Source organism: Chelonoidis abingdonii, chromosome 1, assembly GCF_003597395.2.
Source record: "Chelonoidis abingdonii isolate Lonesome George chromosome 1, CheloAbing_2.0, whole genome shotgun sequence".
Lineage (NCBI taxonomy): Eukaryota > Metazoa > Chordata > Testudines > Testudinidae > Chelonoidis > Chelonoidis abingdonii.
Genome location: NC_133769.1, coordinates 181307504 through 181331160, shown reverse-complemented (window position 1 = coordinate 181331160; position 23657 = coordinate 181307504).

Sequence of the window (23657 nt, the reverse complement as noted above, 5' to 3'; positions counted from 1 at the left end):
TTTGTCAGACTCCACCACTGAGGGGTGTAGCAGTGGAAATGCAGTTTCCCATCACTGCTCATTAGTGTGTCACTCCAAGCAGGACTCAACCATTTTAGTGCTTTACCCTAGTATGGCAATTCCTAAGCGTACATGAAATCCTATCCTCAAACTCTAAGTGTTTTCTTGAGTAGAAAGAATGGATGTCATTAACCTTAAGCATGTTGTTATAAAGAGTTTCACTGATACGTGGTAAACTCCTCCTTTGATAGTGCCTAAGAGTGTAAGATTTCTGTTCTCATTTCATATCTCAGTGTATCAAAAGATCATAGCGTCTTATCCTGATTCTTCATGAAATTAGCAGGGGGCTTTAAAGGTTCTGTTTAGGTTGTCACTGCTGCTTGAAATGTGCCAATATCTTTTAATCACTACCAATTTTACCATCAGTTGGATTAACAAAAGAAACTGAGATTCTTTATTAGGTCTCATTCTTCCTCCTCTCCCCACAGTAGATGTCTCCTATTTCCTTCCAAGGCTTTCTACTCCTGTGTCCATGCTTTCATTTCTCTTACAGGCTCTTTGAGTAAATCATTCTCTTTGTTCTTTCATGTTCATTTTACACTCATCTAGCTGACACTGACTATCCATCTAAGGTGATAAGACTGTAGATTTAGTCGCCTGATTACTAATGTGGGATGAAAGCTGTCACCAGAAAGCAAGGTAGTGGCTAGAGTACATCACAGATGTTTTCACGATCTTCATAGGAGCCCCTACTAAAAGATAGATTTTGTTTTTTGTTTATTATCACTGAACACTACACAACCAAGGACCAAATTCACCCAGGGTAGACAGGGAGATGTAATTTATTGCTTATTCCCTGAGCCAGCTAATCCTCTGCCCCTTCCCCCGCCCCTTTCTCCCACCCTAGGTTGAGAAAAAAGGTGTTAGGCAAAAGCCAGCCAAGATCTGGGCTGCATGAAGTGGCAACTACGTTGCGTTGATCACAGAGAGATAAAAATGACACTATAGTTACCATTAATGTAGAGCAGGGATAGGCAACCTATGGCACATGTGCCAAAGGCGGCACACAAACTGATTTTCAGTGGCACTCACACTGCCCGGGTCCTGGCCACCCATCCGGGGGGCTCTGCATTTTAATTTAACTTTAAATGAAGCTTCTTAAACATTTTAAAAACCTTATTTACTTTACATACAACAACAGTTTAGTTATATATTATAGACTTATAGAAAGAGACCTTCTAAAAATGTTAACGTGTATTGCTGACACACGAGACCTTAAATAAGAGTGAATAAATGAAGACTCGGCACACCACTTCTGAAAGGTTGCTGATCACTGATGTAGAGTGTAAAGAAATACGTTTTTTTGCAGAGAAGGAAAAATCGGAGATAGACAACTATGAGGCCTGGGGGAAGGCGAGGAGTGAAAGAAACATAATAAAATAAAGAAAATAGTAGAACGAGGGGAACAATGTTAAAAATCAGTCTCACCGGTTGCAATGCCTGGTGTTGTTCACAAATTCAGACACTAGGAAGTAGCTGAAAATTCAGAAAAGGAAATAAAAGGACTGTGGGTGTGGGAAGGAAATGAAGTAAAAAATGCAAAGGACAGGCAGAAAGATGAAAAGGAGTCCAGAAGAGAAGAAAGCACCAGCTCTTGGGTTTAGTATCTGAACCCAATTTCTCTTTCTTCAAACTGACAGTGGCTGGGAATCCTGCAGATGCTGTGCATCCAGCTCCTGATAGGAAGGGAGTTCAACTCATTCAAAAATAGGCCTTCCAACTGATTACAGAGTAGCATCGATAGGTTCTGAAGGAAGGAGTCCATAAGAGCAGCTCTACAACATACATCCTGCAGTAGACGTTAAAGCGGGAAAAGATGTATTTCAATTCTGAGGGTTCTACGACAATGTAGATGATACCCAGGAAGAAGAGAGAATTCTTGCTTCCAACTAATGGAAAGTGAGATAGACTCAGTAAAGGATTCTGCATTTTTTGTCACTCTATAGTCCCACTTCAAGTTTGCTACAGTGAATAAAAGACCGTGACTTTTTGACAATGGCATAAACATTCATACTTCTTTACTAACTAAATCGAACTTTTAATGTCCTCTCTTAATTTCCTACAGAAAGAGGATAAATCTTGCTGGTCCTCTGACAGACTCAAGAGATGAAGCTTGGAAATCTCACACTCAGGCACTCGAGCAGGAATTCCCTGTGCAGAAACACCTCCTCTGTAATGAGAGTTAGACACCTGAACTCAACATAATTAACTAATGGAAATGAGTGGCGATCACAGAAAGGATTTCATGTACCACACAGTTTTTGTACAAGGCATGAAAATTCCTCATAGATGGAAATGAACCAGTCACTGGAAGTCAGGATCACTAATATTAGTATAATATTTTCAATAAGGGAAGACTCCACATGCCTTTTAAATACACCTCACGACAACTGCATGAGGCTAATTATTAGTTTATTCAGTTTTAACAGAGCACTAATAAGTTTTTTTCATCCAGAATAAAAAGTGCAAAGACAATGCTGAATCAAAGAGTCTGACCCTGATTCTCCTATCACATATACCAGTTTTAAACTAGTGTGACTCTATTCTCACTAGTGTACATCACAGAAGAATCCCTGCTCTGAGTTTGAACTTTTTCTTGTAGATCTTATATTCCCATTCATCATTTCACTGATGAACTACACTTTATGTCCCTTTTGGACAAGAAAGAAGAAAGCATTTGACTTGGAGGGGAGCGTCTTCTATTTGAATTAATACTGCTGTCAAAGTTTGCATTGGGTAATGCAAACTGGGAGGAATCTAAGTTCTCAGGAAAACTGCCAAGAAGGTTTGAAGATCCCAAATGTCATGGACACTTCTCCTCACCTAATATGGACTCCAAAGAATCAAGTCTAACAAGCATCCCAATGCAGTTTCTGATTTAACATTTTCTGATTTTTCAACAGATAAGGTAGAGTGAATCACTTCTGTGGAACAGATTGCGGGAGAGTGCGACAGATGTGGGAAGAGAAGACCATGAGTTGGCATTTATGAAGGAAGGGGATTAGGGAGAGAGGTTAGGATATAGCCCTTAGAGTGAGGAGTAAATAGAACAGGAAAGTCTTGTAGCTGAAAGGGGAAACTGCATGAGTATCTATGCCTTCAGTAACTGTACTGAGGGTTAAGAAATGCAAATAATATTTTCATAGAGAATATGGACTCTGACATCCTGTGACTAAATTGCATCCCTCACTATTCTCCCATTCAACTGACTGCTGCAATGCTGAATTTGTTGTGAAGAACTAAATCCATCTCAGATGACATTGATGTACTGCCAGAAAGCAGAGAACCCCGGTGTGATGAGATTGATCTGACCAGCTGCTTGGTGGAGAACTATAGCAATGCTTTCCCACTGGATCACCAGTATTTACACTGAAGGTAGAAATTTCTCTATGTGACTCCTCTGATAAAGGCCTTATAACCAAAACGTACCAGTTAATCATTTTGAAGCCTTTATTACTGAAATTATCTCAGAGCCTGTGGGGTTTGTTTTGTTTAAAATGATGTGCACTGGGAATGGTATTCTGTTGGGACTGTTTTAATTTTCAATATGTATGCCAAACTTTGGGAGAAGGGAAGGTTTAAAATGGCCTGGAAAATATTGTTTGTTTGTTTTTTAGGAAAGTAATTTTTGGAAAGTGTTTGGGCTCCTTAGCACTTATCGAAATCCTTGGGTAATGAACCATGTATATACATAGACACTACCGCTGTGAAATACCCTCCCAGAGGGGACTTCAGCTCCTTTGAATAAGGCCAGGATTCATTACACTTGCCTAGACAACTACATTGCCTAGTGTTAACCAAAAACAGCCACATGGATTGAGATTTTTAAGGTAGCCTAGGGGATATAGACACATATCTTCCATTGACTTAAAAAAGTGTCCAAATCCTCAAAGAAGTTGGAGCCACAGTTCTATGTTTCAATTTTTAAAAAGTGCTTTGAGTGAGAGCAGATGATCGGGAGTCAAACTCCTGGGTTATATGCCTAGCACTGCCACTGACTGAGTGCAAGTCACTGGTCTGCCTCAGTCACGCTTTCCATACATAAAAGGAAGATAACAATTTATGCACTTTTGTAAAGTACTTTGAGACCCTCTGATGAAAACGAGCTGTAAATACTATCATTAGTATTACGTCTACTACTACGTATGACAGAGTGTGGGGTTGCGTGCCAATTTCTGATATACCGAGAAGCTGAATTCAGCAGGAAGTTAATGTCAAAAACCAAATGTATAGTATAAATGTGGAGTTACAAATCCCAGTTTGGAAATGCACAGGTATTGGACACAAATACCAAAAAAGAATAGACACCCAAACTTCATGAATCTCATGCTTTAATACAAAATATTAACAGCTACCTCAGCAATGTTAAGGCAGAATAATTGTGTGAATAAATGGGATGTGTGATAGTCAGATGTGTCAATATGTTGACACAAGGTCACTCTTTAAGAGGTTCCTAACCCTAACTGGTTCACTAGTGATTGCATGGAATCTGGGTGCAGACACGGTGAATATTTCAATTCCTCCCAGTTTCTAACCTGAGAGACTTCTTGTTTTATTCAGAAGGAATAAAATATTTTTCTCTCTTTCTGCCTGAGTTCCTGAGGTGGACTGAACAAGTATTTTTAGATAAAACGGAGGCATAACAATACATCCTTATTAGAAGTACTGCTGAGATGAAAATCTAGCATCAACATTTCCATTAGTCCCTTAGCCTTTCACGCTGATGCTGGGGTTTGTATTGATAGTTCAAAAAATTGCAAATTCAAAGTTTACAGAACTGCCTGACAGTGATATATTTGCCAGTAGCAAATCAGTCCAAGTGAGCTGTAAAACCTGCACCGACAAATGTAATTCTTAGCAGGTTTTGAACCATCTCCTTCAGGCTATGATTAATTTCATTAGATACCCTTAAACTTAAAAAATGAGTAGTCAGGTAGGCTGTCAATCACAATTACTAATTTCAGCAATGCTTGAAGTTACAGTACACGAACCCCATATTAAGTAGTCTTCCCTTATTGTACACATAATTCTCCTTACACTTATACCAGAGTGCTTCTATCACGCTTCTGAATTAAACCAGTGTAAGTTAGAGAAGAATCACGCACCATATATTTAAATGGATAAAGATTCCATGTAAGGATAAGATAGTGAAAGCACATTTATATAGTAACTCTTACATATTTCCAAAGTAAATAACTGACAAGACCTCTACCCAAAATGGAGGCTTCATAAAAATATGTTTGAACCTACCAATTCCCAAGTAATCTAAAGAATTGCCTTACAATGCAATATATTTGCAGTTCCAAAAAATGTATAAATATATGTTTGTAGTGAGATTACTACACATAGTTAGCATGCAAGAGTGGTATACAGCAGTGTATCTATGTCATAAATTCAAAGACATAACAATAACTTATGGCAACTAGTCTAAATTGTTAGTGTCAAGTTATGAACCAAATCTATAAATTATCAGAAAGATGAATCTCAAGTGTAAGAAACATTCTCAAGTGTAAGAAACATTCTGACCCTCATTATCTAATGTAAAAACATCACTAAAATTGCCCAGCTGGCTAATTGGAATGTGACTTCAGACAATCTGTGACCACTAACAGACTCTCCTCAAATACACCAGGAAATCTTTCCACTGTGGCCATACAGCTGCCAAATAATAGTTTTTCCCTTTGACACCAACATTCTAAAGAGGAAAGGTAAGTTACAGGTCCAGAAAACACTATTATTCTCCTCTCATGATGCAATCGAGAGTCATAGATTTGGATATTTATATAACACACACACATATAGATGTCAGATTGCTCAATTCAGCAGCAGCGAGTGAAGATGCATTCATTTACCTATACAATCAATGGCTACTGTTTTAGACCTCTATTATTGACCTTAGATAATGTAAACAATGGACCCTTTATAAGACATCACTAATTGAGAAAAAAAAGAATGGTGGTTCACTCCAAGCTCCACTAATATCCTACACTATGTTGGAATCCTACTACATGAATTGTTTGTCCTCTCCTTGCCCCACTCTCAGTTCCCTATCCTCATTGCCTTCCGACTATCTGTGTACAGTATCTTGAGCTAGCATTACATTTCTTCCCTGACAAACGGGCCTTCGTCCAAGCCCCAAAACTCTGCATATTGGCACTCCCTACCTCAGAGACAAGCAGAAGGGGCTGTGCAGTGATGCAACATGCTTGCATATGTATTCGGATCTCCTCACACACTAATGGATTCATATTCACAAGAGCCCTATGATACAGAGAAGTATCATTGCCATTTCACAGATGGGAAATCAAAGCGCAAAGAAATTAACTGACTTGCCCAAGGTTACAAAATGAGCCTGTGGCAGAACTGGGAACTGATCCCTGAAGTCCTGAGTCCCAGTCCAGTGCTGTACTGCCCCAGACCAAAAAAAACATTATTTCTTGGCAACAGTTGGTCCTATTGGTGAAAAGCTCAGCAGTGGCCATAATTTCTTCTCTTGAAGAAAGTTCAACAGCATTCTGAAAAATTTGGCATCACTAGATTTGGGTTACCACTAATGCTAACATCAGCCCAGGGACTCTGTGTGAATATAGTGCACATGGAAAATAAGAACTAGCAGAAGTGCCTAGAGCACAGGATTTGAACCACTGCTTTTCAAATCCATCTCACCCCAATTCTACAACAACCCCTGCTGCTTCCAACCTGAGCATCTTAAATAGAGTCTGTCAAGCCTGGTTTCAATGTGCCAAATTTTACCGAGGTTTGGTGCTCTGAACTAAAGATTAAAGTGAGTCACTACCAAACTGTTTTCTCTCATGAGCCATACGAGCATGTAACACTGGTCTTGAAATGAAACTATTTTGTATGGATCTTGTCTAATGGTTTACTCTCAGCCTGCCCCAACTCAGTTAGTAATAGTCTCAAATAATACTGGTGAAAAATACCTGAAAAAAAGGTTTTGATTGTAAAAAGATCATTGATTTTTGGGTTGTTTGAGGGAATTTCACAGAACCAAGAGCAAAATAAATGAGATAATGGACGTGTGTGTAATTTCATTTTTAAGGCTCACATTATCCTTGCCTCTCTCTGGTTTCCAGTTTGTCGATAACTGAAGAGCTTCAATTTCCAAATCTATCATAGAACCTTTAAAAATCCAAATGGTGATAGAAAATACCTGTTTTTAAATGTCTGTTTGGAAATATTGGCAACCAAGTGTCTATACTTCTTTTACCTTAGCGGGTAGAGAAACATCATGTATTGCCAGGAAAATGAAGAGGAGGAAAGAGATGCATCAAAAGTGAAATTAATCTAAAATTACAACAACGAAACTGTTTACAGAGATGTTTTGAATCCTAGGAAAAAACAGGTTTCATCTGATGTGTTAATTAGGGCCCCACACTCCCCACTGCTACATGGCCTGGAGGAAAATGGTGTGAGTGAGCAGAATAGGTGCTAGAGAACCCCTGATTCCCACCCCAGCTTCACTCTACAGCTGCCAGTAACTGCTTCATTTGTACTCCATAGTACCCATAGAGAAAAAGAGAGTGTGACAAAGGAAGAATGGGAAACATGCTTCCGTGAACAATACTCACAAACTGAAAAACAGTGTCAATAACACTGGGTAAGATGTTTGATTTGTTGCACCCCGAGTGACAGCATTCTAACCTTCTGCCTCATGGGGACCTAACCAGAAGAGACACGTGCACAGGTAGCGGCAGAGCACTCAGTGGCAACATAGAAGGTAGGCCAGCTACACTGCCTGCGCTGAAAGGACTGCAGAGTTAGGGGCATGGCGTCCACATGACCTGAAATGCTGAGGATTTTTTCAGCTGGTAATCCCACCAAATCTCTACTAACACTGCACAGGCCACAGTCCTGCCAGTCAGTGGATCTTCAAGACACTGGATACAATGGATCTTCCCTGGTGAGTCCTCAACTTCCACCGCTGCTTATGCAGAAAGGGAAGGCAATGGACCTAAAAAACAATCTAGCCAGCCAACTGGAATTTTGAATGGACAAGTGAGATAAGGGCAAGGGTGTAAAAAATAACTGGCATATGGGGAGGGGGAGAAGGAGGAGGTTTGTCAAGAAAGGCAGCTGGGGACAAGGGGTCATTAGTCATTGAACATTTTATTGCAATCTAAAATAAAGAAAATCTCTCTCTTCCTCCCCACCACACACCTTTATCCTCCAAGTTCAAGTATTCTTTGTCCACCTCTTGAATCATACACACAAATAAATTATATAGGGTTATATTAATACATTTTTTATTCTTATTTTACAGTAAGTGTAAGGAGATTGTGAAAATTTCACATATGGCGTGGCCTACCTGAAAAGGTTGAAGATCACAGCCCTAGAAAATGGCCCACAGAGGCATCATAGTTCTAGGACATCTAAGAAGTGAATCTATGGTTTATAGGCCTAAAAAAAAAGAGAAAGTGCCTTTTTACTACTAATAAAGATAATAAAAATAAATAATAAACATTTTATAGAATATTACATGGTTAAAGCACTATGTACACATTAACTAATTAATCCTCAACTCCCTTTGTGAGACGGGTGGTTAAATATTATCCTCTGCATTTTACAGAGGGGGAAACTGAGGCAGAAAAGCAGAATGACTTTCCCAAGCTCTCGTAGTGGCGGAGCTGGTATTAGAAGTTAGGATTTTCCAATTCCCAACTGTGACATAACCAGGGTACAATCCAGACTAATGGTTAGTTGTGTCACCCCTGCCTTCTAACCCAGGGTGCCCTTTACCCTCCTTTGCTGCTGTAACCTTCAGTCTGGACTGCTCACAAACATCCTCTAGCATGCAAGTCACTCCCAGCTATGTCTGTATGTGTGCTGTAGCCAGCCAGCCACACCTTGGCTATGATAAGTCTGGGCTATGTTGCAGGGTGACCCCAACACACCCCTAGTCCTCGATTGTCCCCCAGAAATGCATGACTTGTACTGCCCAGCCCTCTCTTGGACAATACAAGCTTATATAAAATCCATCATAACATTAAAAGAAATGATGTGGACATATCTTATTACCAAAATGGAGTTTTGCAGACACTTTGCAAACACACTGTATTTGATAAAACAATAAAACAAGTTTAATAACTACAAAGAGAGAGATTTTATTTGAGTACAAGTAATGAGGCAGAAAAGTCAGAAATGGTTACAAGAAAAATAAAGGTAAAATGCAACTGGTGCTTAACAAACTATGTCAAATTCAAAGTAGAGCTGACAATTAGTAGCAGTTAACTCAGCAATTAACTCAAACCAAATTAATTGCAATTAAAAATTAATTGGGATTAATCACAGTTTTGATCACACTGTTAGTATTAATCATTATTACCTTTTTTTGAACATTCCATTCTTTTGCAACATTCAAGAAATGCTCTACACTTGTTTCAGCATAATCTCTCTCTTCAGTATGCATTGCTGTTAAAACAAACCACTGCAGTGTCCAAGCAGCATCAAATCAGGTGCACCCTGACTCCACGATAGCTGTGATTGCTCAAGGATGCCCAGTGATCACCAGTCAAAGCAGCAGGTAGTGCATTTTTCAGAAGCTCCAACTCTGTAGTCTTCTTGTTGTGATATAGGTCATGTATTTGTGATGCAATGGTTCCTTGGGAGGTCAATGTATATGACTGATTGGAAGATGCAATTTGAATAACATCTCTTAGCCCTCTGTCGTTGAGAATGTTGAGTGTTCTGTAGTCCATAGCTTTATCCACTTTGCAACAGCATTGGTTAAGCTGTTGTACTTTGATCCATGGGCTTGTAGCAATCCTGAAACTCTGTAAGCGTATTCTGTCACGGTTGGCGGGATTCATTTGCTGCTGGTGGGTTATCTGTAGCACAAGAACTGGAGGCGAAATCATGTTTAGCATGTAAGTGGTACTGCAGACTTGGCACTTCAATGGTATTGGTACTTAGCCTTGCAATAGCTACATATAAACATATTTTTATTCAGTGCAATCAAAACTGAGATTAATTGTAATTACCGCCCTACTTATCAAGCTCGGTCTTGAAACAAGTTAGTATTTTTGCCCCTACTGCTCCCTTTGGAAGGCTGTTGCAGAACTTCACTTTTCTGATGGTTAGAAACTTTCATCTAACTTCAAGCCTAAAATTGTTGATGGCCAGTTTATATCCATTTGTTCCTGAACTACCACTAGCCTTTAACTTAAATAGCACCATTCTCTCTCCCTGATGTTTATGCCGCTGTTGTATTTCTAGAGAGCAACCATACCTCCTCTCAGCCCTTGTTTTGTTAGGCTAAACAAACCAAGATCCTTAAGTCTCCTCTTGTAAGGCAGTTTCTCTATTCCTCTGATCCTAGCAGCCCTTCTCTGAACCTGTTCCAGTTTGAAATCAATTTTGTTAAACATGGGCAACCAGAACTGCACCTAGTATTTCAGATGAGATCTCACTAGTGCCTTGTACAATGGTAGTAACACTCCCCTGTCTCTACTGAAAATACCTCACCTGATGCATCCTAGAGACTGAATAGCCTTTTTCACAGCTGCATCAGATTGGCAACTCATAGTCCTCAACCAATACAAATCAGGTCTTACTCCTCCTCTGTCACTTCCAACTGATAAGTCTCCATGACCTTTCATTTTGCACTAGGGCTGTCAGTTAAGGATTAATTCACAAATTATTTATACATTAATATTTTAACATGTTAATCATAATCCAGAGGCAGCGGAGGATGGCGGGGAGGCAGGAGGGGCTGGAGCTCTGCGCCCAAAAGGGGCTGAAGTCCCAAACCCAGCAGGACTGAACGTAGGGGTTAACAAAGTTTTCTAGTGGGGAGGTAACTTTTTTTTTTTAAATCCTAGTGGGAGCACTTGCACAAAAAGTTTGAGAAACAGCACTCTAAAGTTTTACACTTTTATTTTAGAGTGCAGTGATGTAAAAAAAATTCTACATTTGTAAGTTACACTTTCACGATAAAGAGATTGCACTACAGGACTTATATGAGATGCATTGAAATACTTTCTTTTGTTTTATCCTGTTTACAGTTCAAATATTTGTAATAAAAATAATATAAAGTGAGCACAGTACACTTGGTATTCTGTGTTGTAACTGTAATCAATATATTTGAAAATGTAAAAAACATCCAAAATATTTAAATAATTTATATTCTATTATTATTTAACAGTGTGATTAAAACTGAAGTTAATCACAATTAATTTTTGAATCGCTTGACAGCCCTAATTCAAAGCCAGGTTTTCTCACCACATGCTTTCAGCAGTCTTACTAACCAAACTTCTTCAGTTCAATGGCTGTTTCCTGAGTCCCTTCTCATGCAGTGACTCGATGGAGAGCGAGGGGAGGGGTACCGTGGGACATATGCCCCTTCTTTGCATAGTCCTGTCCCCCCTTATAGAAGAATTCTATAGAGCAAGGCATAGACAGTTGGTGTGGAAGGGAACTCTGTGCTATTCTTTTGCTAAGTAGATTTTTTTTTTCCCTGCCTCCTTTCAGGCCAAAGAACAGCCACTCAGCAGGTAATGGTCCATCAGCCTTGTTTACACCTGGCTGAGGCATCAGCTTGCTCTTTGTCGCTGGAGAACTGGTTTGGCTGCTCCCAGACTTCTCTGGGAAAACATACTTTTAGTCATGATCTCAGCTTATATTTATAACTTCACGCATAATGCTGCTATGTGCATTTTGCCATGATGTTACTGATCAGCAAATTATGCATTTTTAAATGGCATCTCACAGATATACAGTGTACAAAGTTTATTACACCTGTGTGTAGGTAGTGGCTATATGAGTACATTCTGTCACACCAACCCCCTTCCTCTAGACTATGCTGCCTTTCAGAAAGATTGACTCTTAAAAAGTCAATCTGTGAGATTAAAAAATATGCATAGCTAAAGCAAAATACTAGCAAAACAATGCGGGTGGGGTCAGAAAATCCTGATCCATACAGCAACTACACTGACATTTTGGTAAAATTATCATCAATATCAGATCATTGCCTGTCTGGATAATTACTAGATTGTGTGTTTGTTAAAAGAGTGGTGGAGAACTGTTAGGCTCTTTTTATAGGTAATTGCTTTTTACAATGACTGGATGTCTCACATGAAAATGAATCAGTGATATCCACTGTAGCAGAATCAATTTAATAATTGGAGACCATGGCCAGTGTCTTTGATGTTGAAAGGATGAAATTCAATAAGCAGTCTCATCAAGATTTCTAACAAAGCAGAAATAAGGGCTGCAGGCAGGAACACATTGACACCACAGGTCAGTGAGGGTTTATGGATTTGTGTACCTTGGAAAGTAGGTAGAATGTTGCTGTACAGGATGTTCAATTGTTAGCCAGTTACCTTAGGGGATGTCAGAGTATGGTTGTGAAGATTTCTAAAAATACAAATGTTTCAGCCAGGCATCAAAGATTTCTCCCTTACACAGATTTCTATGAGAATATTATCAGTGTACTGAGGAGATGTCAGGGCAGTATTCCGGCGGCTGTGCCGCTGGATGCTGGAACCTTATCCTTGGAAGATTCATTTTCATAACCAATTTGTGTCTGGCAGATCCACATGTTTCTAACAATGAGGTATCCATATGTCCTTGTATTAATAGCTTAGGGATAGTAGTCTGCAACACCAACAAAAAATTGCATCTCCCTTTCCTAGGAGAAGAATGGCTGGCAGGTGAACAGCACACAGCATTAGGAAGAAAAATTTTATCCAAATAGACTAAGGCAAATCTGCAGTCTCATTGTACACTAAGTGCCATGGGAAAATTAAAGTGTACATGGGACCTCATCTGAAAAAATCTTCACACAATAAATTCTATTTATCTGGGAGGATGAAGGACTGAATCGACCCTCCCAGAATTTGAACCTGTCATTCCAGGGATTCCTGAGTAATCCAAGCTGGATGTATGATTTTTTTGTGAACCTTAATGCTGTCTCTTGTGACAAACCCTAACCAGAAAACAGCATTACAGATAAATAACTAATCAATGGAAAATAACTACAAACAAAAAACAAAACAAAAAAACTTATGGCTTATAGTTAAGACTGTAACCAGGTTCCATTAAAAGACCTATTTGCAGTCCCATTTTTACATTGGTTCTTTGGCTATCAATCAAACTTGCTTAGCTTAAAAATGGTCAGGTTTACTTTCAAGGCTAAGGAGATTTTTTTTTCTGTCAAGTTTGAAGAAAACTGGTCAAGCCTTTGTTACAGATCATTAAAAAAGTTACTGCCCCAGATACTATCCAAGATATGCTCAGCTCAGGGTCAAGGGAGGACTTTTAGGGAGCAAGTTATACCTCCATGATTCTCACAGTGTATTTGTGCTAGCAAACAGCCCATGAGCCTGAGTGACAGTAGAAGGAGAAATATTTGAGTATGTCCTGCTGCACGTTACTGGTTTCATTCTACAGCTGTTGGGTGGGGGAGGGGGAGAACACAACAGAGAGTAAGGTGAGCTTTTGAACAGGGTCACATTGTGCGCATAGCTCAGGTTTTTTTGCCACCTCAAGCGGTGAAGAGGAGGGAGGGGGAAACACGATTGGCGGCAGCTCAACCGCGCCCGCTTCAGTCCTTGGCAGCAATTTGGAGGCGGGTTCTTCACTCTGAGAGGGACTGATGGACCCACTGCTGAATTGCCGCTGAAAACCCGGACATGCTGCCCCTTCCCATTGGCCGCCCCAAGCACCTGCTTTGTTCGCTGGTGCCTGGAGCCGGCCCTGCACGTAACTTATTACCAGGGATCCTAGAACTCTATTTGCCACGGAAAAATGCAGTGACTAGTGTCACTTATTCAGTGTGTGCAACCTCCCCCTCATGTGGTTGATTTTTGAAAGCGCTGACGTCCCGAGCCCTCGCTGCTGTCACTGGTAGGCTTCAAACTTGCTTTAAAATTGAAAATATACCAATAAAACATTGTTTTCAACTGATTCCTATGTATATTGTGGCTAAGGAAACTAAAGTTCAGCATTTAATTTTAATCCTGGAAAAACATGGATTTTAATGCTTCATTGTTGTTGTTTTTTTTAATTGGAGAACTTTGGCTTTTTTATCATGGAAAACTAGGATACCTGCTGATTACTCAGTTGCTGAAATAGCATGAGTATTGTTAGCAATTGGCACAAGCTAGCACAGCCTTTATGTTACTCTGTTTGCCCATACATGGACCAACACTTCGTGGCCCCAGATGGGGGAAATGCAAAGGTTGCTTAAAGCCATGTTTGGATTAGCCTGCTTCAAAATTCTACTGAGCAAGTTGATTCACACTGGAAAATCTTGTCCACAGGGGTTTCAAAATTACATCTTTGAAAACATGTATCCAACTTTTGTGGGTATCTTCAGCTAAAAAATGGTTAGACTGTAACATTCCAAACTTTGTATAGAGTTAAATACCATTAAAATCCAGTTGTCATGATATAAACATATTCCAGTTGGCAAACAAGCAGCTAACACTGGGACAGAATTAAGATTGTTTCTGGAATATGTAATAATGTTTTACATGAGTATATGTATTTAAGAGATTGCAAGAACTATGAAGATATGAGAGTATTTATCTCCCATCCCTTTGTTTACTTCTATGCAGTTTTTAAACACTTGTTATTTAACTGTAATATTTTTCAAATTTAATTTTTAACTAACAATCTCAACTTAAAGATAATTCATATTTTTTCTCTGTCAGTAATTTAAAGCTTAACACACACCACATAATATGATAACCTAAACTGTTAAGGGGGTCAGTCTAATAAACAATTTTCTTCTCCTCTATGCCAACATGAGCCAGTGCCAGAGATGGCTACAAAATTGTATCTGATAGGAGAGAGAAATCTAATAAAGAAACAGATTTACAATATGCATGCTAATGCCTGCCAGAAGTCTCAAATGAAGTTGAATTACCATGAAACTGTTTCTCTCATGAAACCTTCTCTACCTTGTCCACCTTGTTCAATCTTAAGCAAATTAAATAGTAAAGTCATACACAGATCAAAGAGAATTTTAAGCCATAACTTGATTCTCTTCCTCTTTTAGAATCAGTAACTTCTCTTCTCAGACGGAGTGATGATTAGCTTGTTCTTACCTCTGTGCTATGCTACAGTATTTCTATTAAAATTGCTTTACAAGATCAGAGATGAAGCTTTCATTATAGAAACAGAGTTTTCCCTAGAGTACCTGACACTAGGTGGACCAGTACAGGAAGGCAGGCCAGTTATCTGTCCATGGTATGTTTCTAATATTATCTATTATTTAGAACAGTGGGTCTCAAATTTTTGTATTGGTGACCCCTTTCACACAGCAAGCATCTGAGTGCAACCCCACTTATAAATTAAAAATATTTTTTATATTTAACACTATTATAAATGCTGGAGGTGAAGCAGGGGCTGGGGGTGGTGGCTGACAACTCGCCACCCCCACATAATAACCTCATGACCCTTTGAGAACCCCTGATTTAGAACCTTCGGAAAGCGTCCCTTGGGGTATCAGGTGCTGTGGGAGGGTGATGATGAGACCAGGTATTTGGTGGAAAGAAGTTTTGTGGCCATGGGCCAGTTCCAGGGAAATCCCAATCCCTTGCCCTTGTGAGGTTTGCCCTAAGCATGAGCAGCTGCAGCATGCCAGATGAACTCCGCTGCCACAGTAGATCATGGTTACAGAGAAAGCTGGGGTTCAGACCTTTACAAGCCTTCAGGATCAGGGCCTTAAATATGATCTGGTAATGGTACTGGACATGTAGCCAGTGGTATAAGCTGGGCAACAGTGGGCAAGGAGATGTATGAGTTCCTAGTGCTACTCGCAAGAAGAGCTCCTGCATGTTGTACCATCTTGAATTTCTCTGGGGCAGCTACTCTCACTTCCAAAAATAGTGTATTGCAGTACTTGCACCTAGATCACTATGAATACATGGATCGCTGCAGCCAGATCTGGAAAGGGTTGCAGCCTCTTGGCAAACTGGATATGATAAACGGCATTTGTTTCTGACTACTGATGAACTTGGAAGTCCAGGAGCAGTGAAGGCTCCAGAGGACCCCAAGGGGTCTCCCTTCTATCCTCCTTCCCCAGAGCTGGGGGGTCTGTTATGACAACTGGGTCCACAAGGTTACCCGAATTATGAGCTCAACTGTAAAAAGTTTGTAAAAGTTTATGTAAGATGTTACAATAACCTATTATAACCAATGTTAAAGGGAAAAGGTATGAAAGGGAGACAGAAAAATTGGATTAGTCTAGAACAAAAAGGCCAATTTGGTATGATCTGAGGCCTGTATTGAAATTATGCCATTTTGAAAAAACTGTATGGGCAAATTCTGGTACCCCATTCTGTGCCACTCCAGCATTGCAAAAGGGCCATAAAGCTCAGTTAACCAGTTAACTCAAGATTCCTCTAGTGTGGAAGAATATCCAAGGGGGAGACAGCCAACATAGCTTGTCCTACACCACTCCCCACCACAGTCACTGCGGTGTGGCCAGGGAAAGGGGGAGTAGCTGGTACACCACTCCACTTTTAAAGTCTTTGGCTAAGCTAATGCCTCTTGGGGCCATGCGTCTGTTGCATCCTAGAACAATCCCAAGACTGCTCTATTTTTCACTCTGAGCTGAACAAACCCCAACCCAACACAAAATTAGGGATCTGCAACATGGTTTACAGTCACTTTTACTTCCTCCTCTCCTCAGCTACACCAAGCAGACACCAGCTGCAGGTGCAGATTGAACCCTTAATTATTTATGTGATCCCTAAATTACTAAAACCATAAACCAATAAGAAATCAATTGAATATTTCTTTTTTTAAAAAAGGATTTATCTTAGATTTAGAGCTACTTTTTAATTCAAGATCTCCTAAATGTAATGTATACTTCCTATTATGCTTGCTCTATATAAATATATCAGGGGGATTAACGTTAGGGAGGGAGAGGAATTATTTAAGTTTAGTACTAATGTAGGCACAAGGACGAATGGGTACAAACTGGATATTAGGAAGTTTAGACTTGAAATTAGACGAAGGTTTCTAACCATTAGGGGAGTGAAGTTCTGGAACAGCCTTCTCGAGGGAAGTAGTTGGGGGCAAAAGACTTATCTGGCTTTAAGATTAAGCTGATAAGTATATGGAGGGGATGTTATGATGGGATAGTTTAATTTGGGCAATTGATCTTGGATATCGCAGATAAGTCTGCTCAATGGTCTGTGAGGGGATGTTGGATGGATGGGAACTGGGTTACTGCAGAGAATTCTTTCTTGGGTGCTAGCTGGTGAGTCTTGCCCACATGCTCAGGGTTTAGCTGATCGCCATATTTGGGGTCGGGAAGGAATTTTCCCCAGGGCAGATTGGCAGAGGCCCTGGAGGTTTTTCGCCTTCCTCTGTAGCGTGGGGCATGGGTCACTTGCTGGTGGATTCTCTGCAGCTTGAGGTCTTCAAATCACAATTTTGAGGATTTCAATAACTCAGTCATGGTTAGGGGTTGTTATAAATGTGTATGGGTAGGGTTTTGTGGCCTGCCTTGTGCAGGAGGTCAGACTAGATGATCATAGTGGTCCCTTCTGACCTATGACTCTATCAGAATAACTTATAAACCTTTCACTGAAAAATCTTCAGGATTTAACATGATGAATTTTACATGTTTATGAAGAAGTTTTAGTTGTTTTTTTTAAAAAAAAAAACCTGGCAATTAAAAAGATATTATTAGAATATTCTGATACTTCAAAAGCAGCATAGAATGCTGTATAGTTGAGCTAGTCAGAACTCCTGGGCAGAGTTAGATTTAAGCTTTGACAGGAAGAAGTTGCAATAACATTATAATTATAATTAGCAGCAAGGAAATTTTTTTTAGTAAAAAGCTTCACATTTTTTTATTGCATTAAATACCAAGATTTGACTGTCATTTTTGTTCAGCATCTCAAGAACTCTTCTATCTGTCATGTTTGGAGAGTTAAATGTTAATTCTCCACATCTTTGTTATAAAGTCCATGGGCACCTTTTATTTATTACAATGCAATTTGTACAAATCATGTACAAAGAAGAAAGATTGATTAGTGGATAGACAATTAGCCTGGGACTTTGGGAGTTTGATTCCCTGCTTCCCCTCAGACTTCTTGTGTGACCTGGGGCAAATCACTTAGGCCCAGATCCTCAAAGGTATTTAGGCACCTAAATCCCCCTGAAATCAGTCAGATGCCTAAATACCTTTGAGGATCTGGGTGGGCTTTAATCTCTGTGCCTCAGATTGCTAACAGTAAAATGGGGATAATAGCACTTCCCTACCTCATAAGGGTTTTGTGATAATATGTGAGTTGCTCAGATGCTATGGTAATGGGTGCAATCTAAGTACCTTAGATAGAAATTTGAATCTCTTTACTGTTAAGATAGATAAAATGTATCAATATATGGAAAAACCTTATCTTAGAAAGTGAACAGTTCATTCACCTAGACATGTGCATCCTTTGGTGGTTGAGCTTTTCACTTTCTGTTTATTATAACTGTCAAGATATTTCTTAAACGTGACAGACACATAGTAAATGGGTTACTTACAAGTACAAGTGTAAGTCATTGTTGTTGTTCTTTTTTTCAGAGTGCCACTTTACAGAAAACTTTTTTAAAATGAGGCCAGACCTTCAGCCCTGATAAGGTTGCTTTGTACAACTGAGGTGGCACAAAGGGCCAAAACTGCCCCAAAGAGACAGCAATTAATGAATTCATCAGCAAGGGGGCATCCTCACCTGATGTAATGCTGTGTAGCCAACTTTATGCCAGCCCTTTCTTCTTCCCCAGTTAGGGGGAGGTGATATGGTCCATGGGGCTGGAGTGCTTGTGTTCCACTGAGCTCCAACTGGTGGAAGATGGCCCTGGGCTACCTTTGCAGAGCTGCTTTGTTCTTTTTCCCATTCTAGGAAACTTTCCTGCACCACTTGGAAACCACTTGTGCAGGGACCAAAGTGGCACACAGGTGAGCAGCATAGGGACTGGGTCCGAAACTGCATGCATACAAGAGATGCACCCTTGCATCCTTGCCTACCCTCAGGAGTGAGATATCGATTTCAATGACCCCCACTGGTGGAAAATGATGGCAGAATTTACAATATTGTCCTTAGTCGCCTGCAGTGATCTCCTTAAAAAAACCACCTAGACCCTTTGCCCCATCTTGAATACCCAACCCCCATCCTCCCCCCGAGCCGAACTCACCATGTTTAAGGTGTTCATTGAGATGAGTGCTTGCCAAGGGACAGTGAGAAAATGATTCATATGTTAAGAGAGGTGTATTTTACTATAATCATTCAGTGTTCTGCATGAACTAACAATCATGCTTCTGTGTCTTGTTTCTTGTGCTTCTGCAGATGTGGCCTTCAGGGGAACCTTCTACAAAGCAGCAAAGTGCCTCTACCATATAAGGAAGCGACCAAGGCGGAGCAAGGAGGACATGTTCTAAGAGGCGCTCCAATCCTCAGAGGCCAAAAAAAAAAGAGAACACACGGAGTGGAGACAGACCCTGAAGCAAAAATGTAATATATAAAAGCAGGACATAAAGGAGAGTGAGGAACACATTGTAAAAGGCCAGAAGCGGATGATAAAAGAGATGGAGGAGCAAACAGAGGTGTTGAAGTCCCTAATTATGCTTGAGGCAGAACACGTGTGCTCACCCCCCTTGCAGCCAATACAGAACTGTTTTCCATGCCCTCCCCAAACTCCTCCCACACATTCCTTGCAACTTCCCAGAACATCTCAGTACCCCATTCACTCCCCCACTTTGGACAGCTTCCAGAATGATAACTGGACTTACACACAGCTATGAGAGCCTGCACTGACCTGCAATCTTATCTCCCTCCCCACCAAGCCTTTTGTGTGTGTTGTTATTTGCTATTTAATAAAAACAAACTCTCTGAAAGATAACCAATCTTAATTTGTCTCCTACACATGGTGATTGCTGCTGCTAGTAATACATGGTGTCAATTTGATCATTTGCTGACTACAAATTGTACTGTAGAGAAAGACACATTACTGGTGCTCATTGTCAAAATGTTGCCTCAAAGCATCCCTGATTTGAATAGCCCTCCATTGTGCTCCTCTAATAGCCCTGGTATCTGGCTGCCAAAATTCAGCAGCCAGGTGATCTACCTCCGAACTCCACCCTGTGGGAAACTCTTCACCCTTGGCTCCACAAATATTAAGGAGCATGCAGCAGGTTGCTATGACTACAGAAATATTTTCCTCATATAGATCTGACCTGCCATAAAGGCAGCATCAGCAGTCTTTTAATCTGCCAAAGGCACATTCTACTGTCATTTTGCACCTGCTCAGCATATTATTGAAGTGCTCCTTGCTGATGTCTAGGTTTCTTATGTAAGGATTCATGAGCCATGGGAGTAAGGGGTATTGATAGGTCTCCAAGGATCACTATCGGAATTTCAACATCCCCTACTGGAATCTTCTGGTCTGGAAAGAAAGCCCCTGCTTGCAGCTTTCTGTACAGGCCAGTGTTCCTCAAGATGCATGTGTCATGCACCTCCTTGGACCATCTCACGTTGATGTCAATGAAACACCCAGGGTGATCCAGAAACACCAGCAATACCACAGAGCAGTACCCCTTTCTAGTAATATATTCTGTTGCAAGATGGTCCCAGGCCAAAATTGGGATATGAATGCCATCTATTGCCCCACTGCAATTAGGGAATCTCATTGCTGCAAAGCCATCCAATATTTCATGCACATTGCCAAGAGTCACAGTCCTTCGTAGAAGGATGTGATTAATGGCCCTGCACACTTGCGTCATCTCAGCCCCAGTGGTCAACTTCCTGACTCTAAATTGATTCGCGACTGACTGGTAGCAGTCTGGCATTGTCAGCTTCCACACAGCAATCGCCTTCACAGAGAGGGCAGCTCTCATTTTGATGTCCCTGCACCACAGTGCTGGGATGAGCTCCGCACACAGTTCCTGGACTGTGGCTTTCTGCATTTCAAAGTTCTGCAGTCGCTGCTCCTCATCCCGAGCCTGCATAACAATGCAATGCCTCCACTCAGCACTTGTTTCCCAAGGCCAAAAGCAATGGTTCACTGTGCAGCTGCTCCATGAATGCCAAAAATAATCAGTGTTGTTTCTTTCCATGGCACACAGCAGGTCAGGCAACTTTGATTCCTGTTCTGATTCATAGCTCATGGTACACTGCATGACCATCTGCAATGTGTTCATAACAGTGACCACAATAGTAGATAGCAGCATGGGATTCAGCCCTTCAGACAGAGATAGTGGGCGCACAGTAAACAGGGGTCGTTGAAAAATGCTGCTAAATGCCATCAGAAGCCCATGGAATGCTGGGACAGAAAAAACTGCATCATGGGACATTGAGTCCACACCTATAGTGTACTGCAATCTGCTCTGCCTTCTGACAACTCCTAGCTGTAGAAAGTGGCGAGTAGCACAGTGAGATAGCTACCCGCAGTGCACTGTTCTCACTGTCGATGCTAGAGCACCAACTGTGGACGCACTTTCTCGACAGAAGGAGTGGTGTAATTATACTGGCTTCTTTATTACATTACAAGCAATGTAATTACATTGATTTTTGGTTGTCAGCTTAACTTACATTGACAAACTCTGTAGTGTAGACATTTCAGTAAAACCTCAGTGTTAGGAGCACCAGAGTTACGAACTGACCAGTCAACCACACAACTCGTTTGGAATTGGATGTATGCAGTCAGGCAACAGTAGAGACCAAAACACAATAAGACAAGAAAAGACGCAAATACAGTATACTACCATGTTAAATGTAACTACTAAAAAATAAAGGAAAAGTTTTAAAAAAAGATTTAACAATGTAAGAAAACTCTTTCTGTGCTTGTTTCATTTTAATTGAGATGGTTAAAAGCAGAATTTTTCTTCTGCACAGTAAAGTTTCAAAGATGTAGTAAGTCAATGCTCAGTTGTAAACATTTGAAAGAACCACCATAATGTTTTGTTCAGAGTTACAAACAGTCTTCATTCCCGAGTTGTTCATAAATCACAGGTTTTACTGTGGCATAATAAGAGAATACAAAGCTGAAAGTAAGAAAAGAAAAAAGGAAGTAGAATGGAGGGAAGGTTTATGTTGATGTTAGAACATTTTCCTACCAGAAAGGTGTCCCTACTTTACTGTTTCAATGAAATACTGAGTCTAATGACATACATCACACAAGGAAACTTTTTTAAAAATAGATGCTCTACAGTTCTCTTCTATGGTTATCAATTCCTAAAACCCAGTGCTCTGGTTTAAAAGTTTACTCCCAGAGTAACTTATACAGAAATACCTATCTCTGGATTCATTCAAATACGTTTTGTTTAAATAATTGCTAATACTCTTCTTTCTTTTAAAATAAAAACAACAGAAAAACACAGAGGCATCTTGTGGTAATTTCAGATTCCAATTCTTGAACCAACTGAGAGCAGGTTTTGGATCAGAATTCAGCCATGGTACTTAAGCGAATGCCTAATTTAAGTTGGAGTTTAACAGGTGAACAGGGGCTGCTAACAGAGTTTTGAGAGGGAGTTTGGAAGGGGCGAGATACACTTGCCATTCTTTAAAACCTTTAAACTAAACTATAATAAAAACTTCTTGATTTAAACAAAAACGTTATCATTAACCGAGGTAACTGTAGGAGAGAATGCAGGCAGAAGCCAAGCAGCAGAGTGGGATCTATCCTGTTTATTGCACTCAGTGTAGCATGTATGATTACCTGCCCTGTGGGTGGATGGCATATGTGTGCATTTGGTGCAAGGAGCTCCTCGCCCTCGGAGGGCTTTGGAGGCCAGGGTGACAAAACTGGAGGAGCTAAGAGTGGCAGAGAGGTATGTTGATGAGGCTTTTCGGGACACAGTAGATTTGTCCCACTTCTGGTCAGACAGCCCCTGTGCTGTTAAGGAGTATGAAAGGCTCAGGGAAGGAGAGCAGTTAATGGGAGCAGAGGAAAACCTTCCTGTAGTTGGGATCCTCCTCCCAGATGATGATGTAATATCCTCTCACACTGAGACTATTCTCTGGAGGACGGAAATGCAGTTATTAGGAAGAGACAGGTATTAGTAATGGGAGATTTGCTCATTAGAAACATAGATAACTGAGTTTGTGATGACTGGGAGAACCATATGGTGACTTGCCTGCCTGGTGCAAAGGTTGCAGATCTCTCGAGGCATCTAGACAGACTTATGTGTAGTGCCGGGGAGGATCCATTGATTGTGGTACATGTAGGTACCAGTGACATAGGGAAGGGTAGGAGAGAGGTCCTGGAGGCCAAATTTAGGCTGCTAGGAAAGAGACAGAAATCCACGACCTCTATGGTGGCATTCTCAGAAATGCTTCCAGTTCCATGCGCAAGGCCAGGTAGGCAGGCAGAGCTTTAGAGTCTCAATGCATGGATGAGACAATGGTATAGAGAGGATGGATTGAGATTTATTAGGAACTGGGGAAACTTTTGGGATGGGGGAGCCTGTATAGGAAGGATGGGATCCATCTAAACCAAAGTGGATCCAGACTGCTGGCATTTAACATTAAAAAGGTTGCAGAGCAGTTTTTAAATTAAGAGATGGGGAAGCTGATTGCTGCAGAGAAGCATGTGGATCGGACAGAGACTTCTGCTAGAGGAGAGTCTATTGATAGATA